Consider the following 13,590-nt stretch of genomic DNA (forward strand, 5'->3'; position numbering starts at 1 on the left):
GTATTTAACCAAGGTAATAAATTTATGTTGATACTGATGACTATTTTCATTTATTTATTTTAAATTTTTTATTTTTTTGTAGAAACAGGGTCTCACTCTGTTGCCCAGGCTGAAGTGCAGTGGTGCAATCATAGCACACTGCAGTCTTGAATTCCTGGGCTCAGGTGATCCTCCTGCCTCAGCCTCTTGAGTAGCTGGGACTGTAGGCACGTACCACCATGCCTGGCTAATTTTGCAGTTTTTTGTAGAGATTGTGGTCTTGCTATGTTGCCCAGGCTGGTCTCAAACTCCTGGACTCAAATGATCCTTCTGCCTTGGCCTCCCAGAGTGTTGGGATTACAGGCATGAGCTACCACACCAAGCCCTAATGAAGGTTTTTTGTTTTTGTTTTCTTGAGCTGGAGTTTCACTTTTGTCACCCAGACTGGAGTGCAGTGAAGCGATCTCGGCTCACTGCAACCTCTGCTTCCCCAGTTCAAGTGAGTCTCCTGCCTCAGCCTCTTGAGTAGCTCGGATTACAGGCACCCGCCACCACGCCTAAATAATTTTTGTATTTTAAGTAAAGACAGGGTTTCACCTTATTGGCCAGCTGGTCACTAAACTCCTGGCCTCAGGTGGTCCACCCACCTTGGCCTCCCAAAGTGCTGCGATTACAGGCGTGAGCCACCGTGTCTGTCCAATGAAGGTTTTTTGTAAAAAAAAAAAAAAAAAAAAAAAAAAAATACTGCCTTAATGTCTGTTGGAATGTGTTATTATTATTATTTTTTTGCTCATGTCTGGTAATTAGCATTTTTGTGATCATTCATTATGTCCTTATTCATTAATGCCTTTCTAGAATCTGATAGAATGCCTAGCCTACAGTTGCTCACCAGGTACTTAAAACCTGAACAGTGAATGGGTAACAACCACAGCTCAGATTTGCAGTAATGGAGCATTTATGTCTGGGAACCTATTTGATATCACACATACATGAAAAATAAGTGAAGCAAATAAATCACAAGCATATGTTTTTACAGACATAGATTAAGTATTTAAAACCAAACATATTATCAGAAAGCTGTATTATAACCATTCCTTTGGGACATTTTTCTGCATGGGTTACATTGGCTGGGCTACTTAAAATCAGAGTCCAGTGAAGTTCAAATGGAAGTTACATATTTTCCCATTAAATCGTCCTTTGACAAAAATATTTATTCATTGTTCTTCCAAGGACCTCTAAACACTATTAAATATTTTTTAAATGCAGATTGAATGTGCGTAGATTTCTCAGAAAACCTTTTCCTGTTAAATTCTGGAAGGAGTTTACTGCTTCCTCCCACTTCCCCGTGGTGGCTCTTTTGCAGTTGTTAGTTAAGAGCTGGGCTTGGGTATCACATCACAATAGTGCCAAGAGCCTTGGCATAGCTCTTGGTAATCATTGCCTTATTTACCCCCTCCCCAAATAGGCTGCAGGTTCCTTGAGGGCCAGGATCATCATGAATGAGTGAGTGAATGAATGAATGTAGCAGACACAACACATGTGGACAAGTAGTGGCAGGGACTAAAACTGGTGGCAAAGACTTTTGTATACTCATGAGCTAATGATCGAAATACCTGTATCTGTGATAACAGCATAATAGATACAACTGTTTAAACATTAAATCCTCGTGAAAATAGAATTGGTGATGTTATACTTTTTGGTTTATACTTATTCCCTTAAATTTCTCTACTTTTATCAAACAGTTTTACTCCTGAAATGAAGGTGATGGGATAAAGTTAAGGGATCAGAGTCGCTGTCTTGGGAGCATAATTTCTCATTCAGTGAAGGCTCCCTCAGAGTGTTCATCAATATCGACGCATTCCTATGGGAGCTGAGAATATTTAACCAAATTTGTCTCCTGATATAATCAAAATTTTCAACCATGGGAAGAATTAAGTGGAGAAAGATTCTGCACTTAATTAGGAAAAATAGTTAAAGAAAGGAGTGTCTAATGATCACATGGCTTGGTCATTTGAAAACCTATTACCAGGATTATATACGATAGTTAAATTTTAAGTAGACTGCTCATTAACAAAGCTGAAGTGTCCCATGGGTTGACTATGTGGCTATGATTGTATAACTTATATTTCCAGAAGAAATTTTAGTGGAAAACATGGTTGCACAGACAGCACATTTGCAGTGGGTGGTAGCGGGGGATGGGGGTGGTTTGCATCTGTTACCTAAAGTAAGACCAGTATGAACATAAAGTCCTAGAAAAATTTGGATACTGAACTTTGGTTTTTAAAATGCGTGCAGTGAATGAAGCTGCCATTTTGTGAGCACCTACCTACTTTGTGGGGTGCTGCAGAATATTTTACACATATTTTCTCACTCAGTTTCCTCAATGACCCTGTTGAAATGGGGTTTATTTTGCATATTGGATAACTTGGCTGTCTCTCAAATAAATTAAAAAGTTGCCTAGCATTACTTACCAAGAAGGGGCAGAATGAGAACAACCAAGGGAATCTTAGAATTAGATCATAAGAGAAGAATCCCCTTGTGTTCTACTAGTCAGTTTAAGTTGAGTGCTTGTGTAACATATTTTCTTAAATAGGTAGGAAATTAGGGGAAAGATTGTGAATTTATCCGCTAGGCTTGTAAGAGAACAGTTAAGCTTTCTATGCTAGCCTGCTTCTTGTTCATCTTTTACTAAGAGTCTGGCATCCAGATTTCTGGACCTTGGCACACTTTGGTATTTGGTATGAAGAAAGGAAAATCATTCCACCTGGTTCCCATGTCCCGACACCCACGCCATAACTACCTGTCAGAACTCGCTGTGCTTATCTGTCCTGCGTGGGAGATGGCAGCACTCTGCCCTGCTCAGTGTATGTCTCGTGGTTACTTGAGACATCCACCAGGCTTAGCTCTAGGATATCTGCCCGAAGAAAAGATGGGGTGGAGGGGCTTAGATGGCCAAGAGAAGAAAGAAATTCGCTCAAATCAAACTTCTTTATTTATCTTATTTTTCATCCATCGTTTTACTCTGGTTATGGGTTACATTCTTTCTGTGGTATGATGGAACAAGATAGCATTTATTTTCCTCACCATATAATTTTTGGTTCTTTTGTTTCAGTTGAATTGAACTTCTAAGAAGGCAAGCACAATGAGCGTAGTACTCATTTCCATAAATATGTGCTTTTGTTTTGTTTTTCACTTTTAAGAAAGAAATTTGAAGTGTGGAATTTGGAGTTGTGAAAAAAAATTAGGGAAGGAAATGGAGAGGAAATAAGGAGAAAGGCAAGGAGATCTCATACATGTTGATCATCTAGTGTTTAAGGCCATATGAAGGTTAGTAAATGATACTGGAGAGCATTAAATAAGAAGTACTCACCTGTGATTTCAGCAGGCTTGCATGTAGTCACGAATATATGTGTGGTTTACATTCACTCTGGCAGTCTTTCCTCTCCAACCTGGTGAGAATTAGCATCCTTGTTTTCCAGACCTGTTAACCAGTAAATGACTGTTCGGCAGACTATTTTATTTTTTATTCTTGTTGGCATGTTCATTTGTTTTAGGTCTCACTCTGTTGCCCACAATGGAGTGCAGTGGCTGTTCACAGGTGTGATCATGGGTCACTGCAGCCTTGAACTCCTCCTGGGCTCAAGGAATCCTCTAGCCTCAGCCTCCTGATTAGCTGGGACTACAGACATGGCACACCACAGTAGCTAATTTTATAAAAATTTTTATAGAGCTAGAGTTTCACTGTGTTGCCCCAGCTGGTCTCAAACTGCTGGGCACAAGTGAGTCTACCGTCTCAGCCTACTGAGTTGCTAGGATCACAGATGTGAGCCTCCTTGCCTGGTCATTTTTTTTTTTAATTTTTAAAGAAATAAATATTGAGAGATTATCTTATTTTTTCTCAAATGCCTTACGTTAGAAATGATAAATTTACAATGTATACTCACTTCTGAGTTTGGCCTGTTTTCCTGAGGTGTCAGAAGACAGGATCTAACACTAGATGTTAAGATTAAGGTTTGAGGCTGAGATCTCTCTACAGCTTTCCCACAACAATCTCGTGAAGAAGAAATGATGAAGTCAAGCCATGTCATTTCTCCCTGTTGCTATTTCTAAACATGGCATGGCATTGGCTTGGATTGTCTCATTAAAATTTGTTTTGCAGTTCAATTGCATTATCTGATCCCTATATTACTTCAGTAGCAGAATTTTAAACATTTTATGTCCATTTTCTGCTTTTATGGGCTTTAGTCCTGCCCATTGGTATTTACATTTAGGAAGTTAGGATGTAGGATACATATATACAGACATACTGCTCCCACCCATTCCAGCACAAATAAATCTCATTGATTTTTCTCTCTATTAATAAAATAACCCGTGATCACATAAATTTCTGGTAGTCTCTAGGTGGAGGCAATTGGAGTTAACATTTTTGTACAGTTTGTTGTCATGTTAAGACACTAACTCTAGCATGACTAGGATTTCAGAGACATCTGTTGATAGGATTGAGCACAGAGATCTGATTCCCTCCCACCAGTTAAAAAAATTGTTTAAAAAAGTTTTGTTTTTTTTTTTTAACAAATTTTGTATAGTTCTGTTTTATAATATCCACCTTGGCACGTTCGATGAAAGTTTCAAACTTTGAACTTCTCTTTTTTGGAAAGCACCATGGGTCAAGGGCCCTGTTTGTTTAGGAGTCCTGGGTCCCCTTTGTGTTGTCAGAGCATGTAAAGGAACCTGGAACAGCCTTTCTTCTGGGCTGTCCTCAAAGGGGCAAAAAGGAAAAAAGAGTTGATGAATGCAAGATAGTGATTTTATGACTTACCTTTTCTGCAGTGACATGCATGGGTAGAGGGTGAATTTGTTTAAAACTCTTTTTTCCCATATTTCTAGAAAATCAATTACTACAGGTAGTTGTTAAATGAGATTTTGAGCCCTCAGCATTGTGCCCTACAGAGTTTGTGATTATTCTATAACGGGTAGAGAGCATCCTGTCTCTGAAGAAAGTATAGTCCTTGTTTCTGTGTGTTATGATTGTTTTTTGACTCAAGAATATATCATAATTAGTGGTTTTCATTTTAGAATGTGCTGCCAGCCTCTTTCTCTAAAAAAATGGGATACTTCGTAAGAACAAGCTATGATACTGTGATAAGTATTGGCTTCCATGCTGTATTGTACATATGTATGCATGTATGTCAAAGTGTCTGAAAGAGCCCGGAACAATTTATCACTCTCTCTCCTTGAAATAGAGGGACTGGGCTGGGTGCGGTGGCTCACGCCTGTAATCCCAGCGCTTTGGGAGGCTGAGGTGGGCGGATCACGAGGTCAGGAGATCGAGACCATCCTGGCTAACATGATGAAACCCCATCTCTACTAAAAATACAAAAAATTAGCCGGGTGTAGTGGCGGGCGCCTGTAGTCGCAGCTACTCAGGAGGCTGAGGCAGGACAATGGCATGAACCTGGGAGGCGGAGGTTGCAGTGAGCGGAGATCACGCCACTGTGCTCCAGCCTGGGCAACAGAGTGAGACTCCGTCTCAAAAAAAAAAAAAAAAAGAAAAAAAGAAATAGAGGGACTGGCTTTCCCTGGAGAGAGGCAACAAGAATCAGGCTCTTGTCTAATTGCTGTGTGGTTAGTGATTTTTCTACTATTTCTCAGTAGTCCCTAAGTAGCCAAACTGTATCATTCTTCTGTTTTAATTTGGTAAGCCAAGAGAAATGAATTTTGCTCAAGTTGTTTGTCATTGATCTATTTTAACTATATTACAGAATAAGCTGCAGGGCAGGAGCCTATGAATGCCTGTGGACCAGGCAGGTGGTAAAAACCCATAGGCTTAGAGGGCTCTGTTTGACTGGAGAGGCTGCCATGACTGACCACCGGGGCTGTTGGTAAACTCCAGCCAGCTACGTGTGCCTTGAAAGGATGTGATTCCAGCGTTGTCAGATCTTCTCAATTTTGAGAGAGCTGGCTGTCCAGATAAGTATGTGAAATCTCCCACTTTCTACATGTTGGCAGCTAGTTCAAATGAAAAACAAAACAAAACAAAAAACAGAAGTGAAAAAGTCTGTGGGGCAAAAATTTGTCTGCTGATCGCCAGTTTGTGTCCAGTGCTTGAAGGTATCTAGTGGTGTTTTCAGCCTTCTTGGACGTGCTGGACCACGAACACTGCTTTGGTGCTGTTTGTGTTCATGGTAGGATAAGACTTTGATTCAACCAGTACTTCTGGAGTGTGTGGTGAGCATTCACATATTATTTCACACTTTTAAAAAATGCTGATGATTTTTTAATATTAAAAATAAATAAGTGATGCTGATAAAAGTGTAAAAAGTGTTCAGCTGATAAATGGATTACATGACCACAGTTACTTAAAAGAAGGTAGCAAAAGTCCCAGTGTTGTGATCTCAGGTACCTCTGACCTCAGTTTTATCATCTGTAAATTGGGAATGGTAATACCTACTTCTAGAACTTGTGGTGATGTTCATATGGAGCATCAGGAGGAGGAAAACTGCATTGTCAGCCACAAGGCAGTACATGAATTTATCATGGGAATGAATCATTAATTTTTATAAGAATTCAGTTGAGCCTTCCATCCATCTGACCATTGGTTAGGAGGAGACAGGATGAGCACTCAGTGCTGCTGGTTTGTGGATCTGTGGCACGCTGTGGCTCCCAGGAAGGGCCTGGGTGGGGATGGGCATCCCACTTGTGAATTGGGCAGTCCACAGTCCCAGAGCTAATGAGCTTAGGTTGGATGAGGCTGGGTTAGGCAGGTAGGAACCAAAACCAAATATTCACATGAGTGCTAGTTAGAGCTGTGTTTCTCAAAGGATGCTACTCCAACGATTGACTACAGCAGCTGGGAACTTGTCAGCAATGCACATTCTCAGACCCTTCAGCCACCTCTGAATCAAACTCTGGGGTGGGGCTCCACCCTCCTTGTTTTAACAGCTCTACAGGTGGATTCGCTGGTTTGAGAGTCACTGAGATCTCAGAGGGCCATGCTGAGCAGCAGGCTTGTAGGTGGGAGAACTACAGTTTAGGGGAGATGAGGAATGTAAGACGGATGAGGGCAGGCAAGGGCAGGAGCACCAGCCTGCGACCAGTCTTTATTTTAGTTGGCTCCATATGGTTTGAGAGAACAGGCCCTTCATGATGAAAGTTAAGGATGCAGGGACCCTTAGTTATGAGGGACAGCACATGTGCTCCCAGACTGCCTTTTGGTATAATTGTCCAGACCAGAGGCTCCACGTGCTACACATTTTTTTTTCAGCCCTTGATAGTCAGAGGTAGACCTTGAAGTATCCGGAGTGGGCCCAGCACAGCATATTGGTGGCCAGAAGTGTGATCACAGGTGCTGAAGCCTGGCAGGTGTGGAACTGGGTGCTGCAGCAGTGGGCGTGCCACCTGTGTACTTGCATGCAAGTGTGGTACACTCATTTGAGGTCAGCTTAGTGGAGGCCAGCTGTGCTGTCCTAGGCATGGCCTATGGTGCCGCAGCCTGAGAGATTCTGCTGAGAGTGTGACTGCCTTTTATAGTGCTGACAGAATCCATTGTATCGCTTTTAAAGACCTGTAATGATTGTGATTAGCTGCAGAGTTGAAAACTCCCTAAGTGCTATTGCTTACTACTGGGAGTAAGGACTGACGAGTCCTCCTATGCATCCTGTGGCTTGGAAGGCTGCCTTGAACACATCTCCCCTGGTAGGAAGGGCCCGGACCCAGTGTCATCTCCAGCATTTCCTCCCTTTGCTCTTTGACCACACATCACTACACATTGGCATGCCAGATCTCTGCCAGTTTTAGAATGTATATTGATTGTGTCTTCCTCTGTCTTTGTTTTAAATGAAATATATCAGGCACACAAAAGTGTCAATAGAAAAAACAAAAAAATGTAAAGAGAAGGAATGAACACTCATATATGGTGTTTTTTTGTTTGTTTGTTTTGTTTTGTTCTTTGAGACAGAGTCTGACTCTGTCACCCAGGCTGGAGTGCAGTGGTACAATCTCGGCTCACTGCAACATCCACCTCCCAGGTTCAAGCGATTCTGCTTCAGCCTTCCGAGTAGCTGGGACTACAGGCATGTGCCACCGTGCCTGGCTAATTTTTTTTCTTGTATTTTTAGTAGAAACAGGGTTTCACCATGTTGGCCATGCTGGTCTTGAACTCCTAACCTCAAGTGATCCACCCGCTTTGGCTTCTCAAACTGCTGGGATTACAGGCGTGAGCTACCACGCCCAGCCAGTGTTCTTTTTTCTGGCCAACATCGCCCATTAGGCAACATACCTATTCTCACCAAATCCTATTCCACCTGCAGATGGTCAGCCCAGATATGTCGTTTCTGCCTAGTAAATTGACAGGGCAGTGAGTTTCTCAGGGCTCACATTACAGTAAGCTCCACAGAGTCCCCTAGACAAGTTCATGTAGCAAAAGCATCTCTGAGGGGATTAAAAGGTATAGAAATTAAAGCTGTTTTTTCTTTTTCCTCTCTCTCTCTTTTTTTTTTTTTTTTTTTGAGACAGTCTTGCTCTGTCCCCCAGGCTAGAGTGCAGTGGTGCAATCTCAGCTCGCTGCAAGCTGTGCCTCTTGGGTTCACACCATTCTCCTGCCTCAGCCTCCCAAGTAGCTGGGACTACAGGCGCCCGCCACTACTCCCAGCTAATTTTTTTGTATTTTTAGTAGAAATGGGGTTTCACTGTGTTAGCCAGGATGGTCTCGATCTCCTGACCTCTAGATCCGCCCTCCTCAGCCTGAGATTACAGGCGTGAGCCACCACGCCCAGCCTTTAAAAAAAAAAAAAAAAAAAAAAAAAAAAAAAAAAAATTAGGTCAAAGAGTATTTCAGACTCTTCACTCTCCTGGTTTCCCTTCTTCCCGCCCCAGGCTCTGGCAGTGATCTCTGGGGAGGAAGCTTGTTGGATACTACTTTCCACAGTGCTTATGTTTGGAACCATAGTGAACAGTTATTTATGTTATCGAAATGATATTTTTAAAAAAATACTCCCTTTCTGATTTTGCCATCCATAGAACTGAACTGTGCTCTATGCTACAGTTCAGTTTGGGGACCCCTGAGCTCACATTCTAGTTAGGAGGGTGTGGTGGCCGGCTACCAGAGTGGTATCTAGGTGGTTTTTCTGTTCTGTAGGTTTTTTTTTTTCTCTCTCTCTCTTTCATTTTGGTGGTGGGTAAGGAAAATCACATCACTCTCTTCTAGCAAGGTCTATGAGCTATTTTGGGGACATGAAGGAAGGTGGTAGATATCTCTTTAGAGGGTCTACACTCATTTGAAGGTAGGAGTCTTTGTTCTAAATACACTTGGATCATTGTTTCAGGAGAGAACATGGAGAAGGGGAAAATAAGCTTTTTGTGCTCCGTCATTGCTTCTGTAAAAGTGTTATTCTTCAGCTAAATAGGAAATAAAACGTTTGGTTCTTGATGAAAGTATTTTGTACATTTTGCCTAGAACAGTAACTAGTCACATTTAATCCTGTATAGTCTTGAAACTGACATCAGCCTCTTCCAGATTCTCATAGGGCTTCTGCCTTCTTGGACAGCAAGCCAGGGTTACTATGAGTCGATGTTCCTTTGGTACCTTCTGTGTCCTTGACCTGTATTCTGCAGTTGGAGCCTCCTGGTAGCTCCCAGCTGAAGTTCACCTGGAGAGTTACTGCCATCGTGTTGGCCTAATTTGGGTCAAAAGTAATCAAAAGAACCCTGGCTCTTGTTCCAAGAAGTGTTTTTGATGTACAGCTTCAATGCAAGTTTTGTTTTTCAATATGTAAGGTGTGACGAACCTACCCCAGGAAGAGGGAGTCATTCCACTAGTTGGTTCGGGGTGCGCAGTTGGTTAATTATCAGTTTGGCAGGCCGCAGTTTTTCTTCAGTTTACAAATAGAACTCTCATTTGGAATATATCCAATGTTAATTTGGTTTCTTTCATTTGCAGCAAATCTTACTATGATTTGAGTTTTTTAAATACCATGTTTTTCAGGAAGTCTTTTCAGTGGCATTTTCTGATAATGCCAGCCTGATAATCCAAAAAAAAGTCTGTTAAAAAGCAGATTTGCCTGTAATCATTACCTTTTTTCTGAGTGTGTGATCAGACCTTGTCTTGAATCTGTAAATCCTGTGGATTCTCAGGTGATTTTCCTGACTTTCCCTGCATGCACGGAGGCAGGTAGCAGATGGATGGGCCTTTATGCCCCGTCATGTGCGGGTGCCCTGGCAGAGCCCTGATGCTGCCCTCCGTCTTCCCTACAGCAAGCCTGCGGCCTGTACAGCTTGTGCTTCTCTGTGCATGTACAGCACAGCATCTGTAGCAAAAGGAGTCTGCAAGTATTTTGGAGAGTAAGACCTGCATGGCTTGTTTCCTTCTGTCAGAGAACCTAGAACAGGCAAAGACATACACGTGTTTTTCCTTTGGAGGCATCGAGCTCCTTCCTGGACATTGAACTTTATAACAATCTGTGGGTGAATCTGCCCTGTTCCTGGACTTGCAGAGAGAGTCTACCTGGCCTCCTTCCACATTCACGTGGTCCAAGTGGCATGAGAAAGGATGGAAGCCTCCTCATACCTGTCCCCATTTACCTAGAGTCCCCTTTCCCTATCAGCAAACACCATTATTGCATTCTTCCAGAGACTTAAATAAATGTTTTTGAAGATATGTTGCCTGCCCTTTATAGACACATGGCAGCATGTTCCACAACTCTCAGGAGACCCATGCACATTTTAGCATGCCTTGGGTCTTTCCGAGCAACATGGGAAGGTTTCTTTTTTAACCCCCATGGTGTGCAGCCTTGCATTACGTGGCAGTACCCTCATCTGTTTAGCTGTCCTCTCTAGGTGGACTTTCAGATTGTTTCCCATCTTTTGCATGTGAAAATGCACATTTTCCAAGTTCTGTTCCTTTTCCTGCTTTAAAGCTTCTTGACTTTTTTCCTAGAATTTTTTGTCTACTCCTGTTTTAAGAGTTTTAAATTTTATTTAATTGAAACATGAAATAAATGTACTTTTCTATGCCTCTGGGCTGTTATTTATGCTGTTACTTCATTCATGCAGAGGCAAGGGTGGATGACCTATTTTATTAACCTCTATTCTAAAGACTGTTCTTCCAGGCAAGTAAAGATAAAGAGATTATAAAAATAGGTGAAAGGTCAGGACAGGAAATGCAGATTGAATTGTGAGAAAAAAGAAAAGCAAAATTCATTTAATTTCTTGTGTGTGCTGCATAAATGCTATGGGATAAGAAAAAATATGTATGTTTACACATACATGCACAAGCGCGCGCACACACACACACACACACAGAGTTCCTGATACAGTGGGAAAAGTAAAATGTACCTTTTAAAAAAAAGACATGAAGCCAAAGCAAGGTAAAGATAAAACCAGGTGGTATAGGTCAGAGGACAGCAAGTAAGTTGCAGATGAGAGCGATGAGATGTCTTTTTGGAGCTGACCTTTCCCTGCTAGGGTGTGTCTGCCTGAGAGAGCAGCTGAGCAGAGGCTGAAGGTGGGGTCAGAAGGTGAGGTGTCCCAGGGACTGAGGGTGTGGTGTGGCATTAGATGACGGGGTTTGGAGTATGACTTTGGGGTCCAGGGGACACTGTTAGCCTTAAGTGCTGGGATAAGGAGCCTTGGATAGCTGTGATTAGATTGAGGGGGCTGTGGTTCCTGAAGAGGAGAGCATGGAGCACAGTGTTAGGGACTTCCTTGGGAGATATATGTAGGATAGGGCAAGGCTGTGCACAGACAGAAAGAACAGGAAAGAGAAGGGAGGTCAGTGTAGGAGACCAGTGTTTCTAATGATTCTGCTCTAGGTGTGAAGTGTGTTTCAGAGTGGCGAGGAAGGGCAAGTTGTTAAGATTGGTTGTTGAATTAGTTTCAGTTTGATGTTAAAGAGATCATAGAGTAAATGATAATCCCTCGAAGGTGGAGATCTTGGCAGGCTGGCAGCCTGGTGGTGTAGTAGAAATCTAAGAAAGGGGGAGGTTATTAAGTCAGTTTTATCAGGTAAGGTTGAATGAAATAATCAAGTTTAAGTGCCTCTTGGGTATTTGCAAAGATGTATAGATTAAGGCTAAAAGGGTTGGAGAAATAGATTTGGGAGTTACCTATGATTTTTTCTTGGTTATTCTGCTCTCAGGATTGAAAACTAAAGAATCTCAGAACCGTATTTCTAATTAGTGCCATAAAATTCTTTATTGATGTCAAGTTTTTGTTTTTTCCTTGTAAATTGTGGTAGGTAGAATTCTAAATGACCTCCAGTAGACCCACTACCAGTATACATTGCATAATCCATGGGACTGTGACTAGAGTGGCTTATACTCCTGTGATTATGTTTAACACATGGCACAGTTGACTTCGAGAAGGGAATTTATTGTCAGTGGGCTTGACCCATTTGCCAGAGCCCTTTAAACCTGTATTTAGAGGTCAGAAGCTGAAGAGGTAAGAAATTCGAAGCAGGAGAAGGGTTTATGTGCTGTTGCTGGCTTGGAGATGGAGAGGACTACCTGGCAAGGAATGTAGCAGTATCCAGGAGCCCAGAGCAAACCCCAGTTGATAGCCAACAAGGAAACAGGGACCTCAGTCCTATCACCGCAGGAGCTGAATTCTGCTATTACAAAAAATGAGCTTGGAATTGGATTTTTCTCCAGAGCTGCCAGAGGAGAACTAAGCTCCACCACCACCTTGATTTCATCTTTGTGACACTCTGAGCAGGGGACCCAGTTAAAACATGGCCAAACTTCTGACTTCTGGAGCTGGGAGCTAATAAATGAGTGTTGCTTTAAGCCACTAAGTTTGTGGTAATTTGTTACACAGCAATAGGAAACTAACAAAGTTTTTGAACAACAGTTGAAAGTTGCAGGTAGTATGGACCATTATATAAACTCACAAATTTAAGACAGTAGGAATATGGGAATAGAAAGAAGTTAAATGGTTGGCAAGAAATTCTACCACTTAGCCCCCATTGCCACCCTTCCCACTCTACTCCTTTCATAGCACTTAGTGGAGTGTGTCCATAACCCACCCAAGTCTTGCTCAGTGTTGTAGCAACAGCATTGTAGCAGATACTTGGTTTTCAGCCTGAATGTATTCAGTGAATGAACGTAGGAAGGAATTGTGAAATGCTAGTTGGAGAAAATAAGCAGCTGGAGGAAAGAAGGCAAGCTGGAGATTATAGGAACACAGTGATTCAAAGCCAAATTAGAAATTGTAGGACGATGCTTGTTATCCTAGTCCACTGGGGTTGCTGTACCAAAGTACCACAGATTGAGTGGCGTATAAACAATGGAAATTCATTTCTCACAGTTCTGGAGGCTGGGAAGTCCAAGGTCAAGGCGTCAGCAGATTTGGTGTCTGGTGAGGGCAGCTTCCTGGTTCATAGGTAGCCATCTTTTTGCTGTAACCTCACATGGTGGAAGGGACAAGGCAGCTCTCTGGGACCCTTTTTATAAGGGCACTAATCCCATTCATGAGAGTTCCACCCCCTTAACCTAATTACCTCCCAAAAGTCCCACCTTCTCATACCACCACATTGGTGATTAGTTTCAGTGTACAAGTTTTGGGGAGGACACAACATTCAGTCCATAGCATATGTCAGTGGTTGTTAACAGAGTCAGA

General features: G+C 42.2%; 1 protein-coding gene across 19 annotated transcripts in view; it reads left to right on the plus strand.

Moving 5' to 3' along the window:
* SPIDR (scaffold protein involved in DNA repair) overlaps positions 1–13,590 on the plus strand; it is a 491,719-nt gene that overhangs the window by 102,825 nt on the left and 375,304 nt on the right. The gene's annotated exons all lie outside the window — the stretch shown is intronic.

Source organism: Pongo pygmaeus, chromosome 7 (genome assembly GCF_028885625.2).
Source record: "Pongo pygmaeus isolate AG05252 chromosome 7, NHGRI_mPonPyg2-v2.0_pri, whole genome shotgun sequence".
Taxonomy (NCBI): Eukaryota; Metazoa; Chordata; class Mammalia; order Primates; family Hominidae; genus Pongo; species Pongo pygmaeus.